Below are 4,625 nucleotides of genomic sequence, written 5' to 3' on the forward strand. Positions count from 1 at the left end.
TAGGGGACCTTTAAAACCATTCCATGGAGAGGGGCTGATGGACTTTGACTTGACTCTGTTCTTTTCTAGATCAAACACCTCCCCGCAAGATCATCAGCAACGTTTCCATGAACAACGAGGTGCAGCTGAAGAAGGCCAATAATGCTTGGAAGCCTGGCATGAAAAGGGAGAACACACAGAACCCCGAGACCCAGAAAACTCAGCTCAGCACCTCACTCCGCCGTACCCTGTTTTCAGATTTCAGAGTCACATCCTGTTATGGTGGGCTTGAAAGCTACTTAATTTTTTTTTTCGAAATATGCTCTTCAAGAATTGGGGTCATTGTTTAATTGGGTGGGTGTGTGGGGAGTGTGCACGAATGTAGCTATGCAGGGGGACATTGGTTTCTAGTGTAAACAGGGGGTGTGATGATACTGAGGGCCAGATCTTGTGTGCTTGTTGTTCCTTGTGTTGATTGTGATGTTGATTTTGGTGAAAGAGTATTGTAGATTATTGAAGTGAGGTGTTCAGACTGAGTTAAAAAAGAGTAGTTTTGTTTTTGATGCATGCATAAAACTTTTTCCATTGCAATTCAGTAGTAAGTTTCTCTAGTGAGTAATGGTACTTTTTTGTTTGTCAGTTCGCAAGTATAGTTTTCTTGGATTAATGTTGTATGCTGTGGAGACCTTTTCTGTCCCAGTGATTGCTGACGTGTCTCCTAGCAGACACTGCTGGAGATGAGGGCCGAGGGATATTTAGAGAGTGTGATAAAAGGTTGGCAGCTTCCTGCCAAAAATGTTTTATGGGTGTACTGTGCATTATGGCATGCATATAGTTATCTACTGTGTTTTGTGTGAACAGTAGCGTATTCTGTGGATGATCTTGTATATATTTTAGGTTAGTGGCCAGTGGTTGTGTTAAAAATATTCTTGCAAATTTGTGTGCAATTCAGCATTGGGAGAGATTGACAGATCTTCATTGCATTGTCTGGTCGGTAGGATTATTATTGGATCAGATTTGGTTATTATGTATTTATTGTTTTTTTTGTAGGAGTTATATGTTGATTAAATCTGAAATTCTTGTAGGTAGTTCTAATGGGTTTTCTTTTAATTTGAATTTGGAGCACATGAGGGGTTTTAGTTGATAAGATTTGATAAACTGTTTGCTGCCAGTGCTACACTTCTCGGAAATTGGGATTGATGTATGATGCCTTTTTCAGTCTACATAGTAAAGCTGAGTGATTTTTGTTCATGACGAAGTTCCAAATGGCAGAGTAAAAATTTGGTGAAAGTGAGGAGTTAGTCATTATGTGGAAGAACTACTGAATTTAACAAAAGATTGGGATCTTTGTAATGGAAAGCTTAGTCAGTAGTCTGTTTTCCTCTCCAGGAGCTTTTCCAGAAGGTGCGCAGTATCCTGAACAAACTGACACCGCAGATGTTTAACCAGCTGATGAAGCAGGTGATGGACCTCACCATCGACACGGAGGAGCGCCTCAAAGGTGTCGTTGACCTGGTTTTTGAAAAAGCCATCGATGAGCCCAGCTTCTCTATGGCCTATGGCAATATGTGCAGCTGTCTGGCTAAGGTGAGTAACATGTTCCCATACATTGCTGCTGAAGTTCCATACAAAAACAAATGCCACACAGAAGTGAATTCTGTTCGAACCACTCTAAATTGACATGGAGCTTTAATCAGCTTCTGTGTAGTAACAGAACTCTCAACACTGTCTTATACCCAAGTGTTTCTCCTACATGTCTTTCCTGTGTAGTTAAAAGTACCCATTGCAGACAAGCCCACCAGCACTGTGAGTTTCCAAAAGCTGCTGCTGAACCGCTGTCAGAAGGAGTTTGAGAAGGACAATGGCCAACAATGATGTTTTGGAGAAGCTGCGACACCAGCTGGAAGCGACCACTTCAGTAAGCACCGCTCCTGTCTCGTTTACCCGACTCACCAACCCACAGATCACGAGAAAGGGGACTGAAATCAGCAGCAGTGCTAGGAGGCGGCCAGGTCGTTATCGGGTCCAAGCGTGTTGTTTCTTGCTTTTGTCTTTGTTCTGGTTACTCCTTGCAAGGCCAGTGAGCGGGAGAGGCTGAAGCAGGATCTGGAGGAGGCAAAGGACAAGGCCCACAGGAGGTCTATCGGCAACATCAAGTTGATCGGGGAGCTGTTCAAGCTGCGCATGCTGTCAGAAGCCATCATGCACGACTGCGTGGTCAAGTTATTCATGAACCACAACGAGGAGAGCCTGGAGCGTCTGTGCCACCTCCTCACAGCCATCGGCAAAGACCTGGACTTGGAGAAGGCCAGGGTAAGCAGGCCGCGGTCCTGGTCTGGGTTGATTTAATATTCTCAGCACATGCTCAGCACTTGCATCGGTTTATCTTTAATATGTCATGTAAAGGTTTACGGTGCATGCGTAGATGAGTGCTAGTGTGCAGTGCCGCGACTGTGCACGTTTTTCCGGATTTTGTCCATGATGCGTTTTTCACAGCAAGTACTTTACACAACAAAACTGAATGAAGATGTTTTGAATATTGTATCTTGACTGTCCATTTTGTCTCTGGTAGGAACAGCAGTTGTAATGTTGACAGTTCAGTCACCATCTAGTGTGACAGTTATTGTCCTGGTCTTTTTTATTGTATTTTAAAAAAATGTTTTTACATTTCCATGCATGCTTTTAACCAAAAAACAAGCATGTTTAAATGTTGTCTATAAAAGTTTTGCCATCAGTGTTTTCTGTTGCTTGCCTGTTGCCTGCACTCTGACTACAGGGTAGCCAACTAATTAAGATCATCATCTATAGTGCGACTAGCATGCTGTGCTGATATCAGTGTATTATTAGGCCTTGGCAATGATTTTAAAAGTGTCCAAGTTCATGTTGTTTAGTGAAGTTGTTAGTGTGGTTGTTAGCTCTGCTCCTACTGCAGCTGACAAAATGAAAGGCTTTTATTCAGAACTGGTCAGCTGTTAGAAGGTTTTGTCCAGGCCCATAGGAGCGTGCTCTCACAGCCTCCTCCACGTTTTCTGCGTCCTGCTGCTGCACACTGGATTCCCCAAAGCCAAGTGCAGCTGATTACAGCACAGCTACAGCCAAAGTGGCAGTGAACTGCTTTACAGCACTGACCAACGTGCAAGGCAGCAGGGTTTACATAAGAGTCATAAACGTCTTGCGACATGAGTTTAGCTAAGAGCAGACCTGATCGAATCGAAAGGTGAAGAATACCTGAAATTTGTCAACATTTCTCTTACACACTCCTCTCTCTCTCTCTTTCTTTCTTTCTCTCTCTCTCTCTCTCTCTCTCTCTCTTTCTCTCTTTCTCTCTCAGCCACAAATGGATCACTACTTTAGTTATATAGAAAGGACAGTGAAGGAGAGGAGGGCTTCCTCACACATTCGGTTCCTGCTCCAGGACGTCATCGACCTGCGACTGGTTAGAGACTCTGCCTGTGTTTGTGTGTTTGTGTTTGCCATTCCAGCACATGGTGATGCAAAAGTATGCATCTGCTGATTTTGTTTTTCTAGCATAAATGGGTGTCATGGCGAGCTGACCAGGGGCCCAAGACCATTGAGCAGATCCACAAGGAGGCCAAATTTGAGGAGCAGGAGGAGCAGAGGAAGGTGCACCAGCAGCTGCTGTTCAAGGACAACAAGAGGCGAAGGTGTGGCCCTCAAATCCATGACAGCCTTTTTCACCTGGCTGTGCGAGGCCGAGGACAAGTCCAAGGACAATTGACAGGAGGATGGACACATTTGCCAATGTGTGCTAAAAGACAATACAGTAATTCAAAACAATAATAAAACTGTGTGACAAAGAAACAAACGTTCAGACCCTAATTTATTTTTGCTTTTTCCTTTATGAACTGCAGACAAAACTAAATGTAACATTTGCAGATGTTCAAAACAAGAGGCAGAGGTGAATATAGAAATATTATTATTTATTTTTATTTTATTCTTCCTTGGTTTCTCCTGAATTCAGATAGGCGCTGCCCATTAGATTTCAGTTTTTTTGTTTGTTTGTTTATTTTTTGCTAATTTCAAACCAGTCCTAGGATTTTCACACAATCTGAGTGAAATTGGTGTCAAAATATTTGCAAGAGTCCGAATCTCAATAATTATTTAAGCAAAAACCTGACATAAAAAATACAGCTGCCCTATTCCAGGCTAATATTAGTAGTACAATGTAGTAGTACAAAGGTCAGGCTTTAACTTTAACTTTAACTAGCTGTAACTCCTGAAGGACATGATCAGATTTCATGAAATTTAAAAGACTTATACCAGTATTGACTTTGAGGTAGCTTACCAAATGTAGCAGTTTTGTCAATATGGGGCATTATAATATGCAGATAACTGTTTCTCAACAATTGCTCTTCTGATCAAGATGAAATTTTGCATACTGCTTCTGTAAGCAAGCTGGAGGATTCTTAAGGATGACTCAAACATTGGCTAATGTTTTTCAGGTAATTGGCTAATCATAGAACTGGCTTCAGTGGACTGCTATAATGTTGATTCTTGTAGAAATTACTTTGAATTTAAATATCCTACTGCTTTTTATGTTGCTGATTAACTGTAACACACTAGTCGTAGGACCTTTCTCCAGTCTTCACAAATTTGGTATCAAAATGTTGAGACTGAAACAAGTT

General features: G+C 42.0%; 1 pseudogene; it reads left to right on the forward strand.

The window, feature by feature from the left end:
• The first annotated feature begins 1,185 nt into the window (after window positions 1-1,185).
• Window positions 1,186-2,169, forward strand: LOC145659409 (eukaryotic translation initiation factor 4 gamma 3-like; annotated as a pseudogene).
• Window positions 2,170-4,625: the final 2,456 nt, after the last annotated feature.

This window comes from Electrophorus electricus, chromosome 10 (genome assembly GCF_041902795.1).
Source record: "Electrophorus electricus isolate QZ-2024a chromosome 10, ASM4190279v1, whole genome shotgun sequence".
Taxonomy (NCBI): domain Eukaryota; kingdom Metazoa; phylum Chordata; class Actinopteri; order Gymnotiformes; family Gymnotidae; genus Electrophorus; species Electrophorus electricus.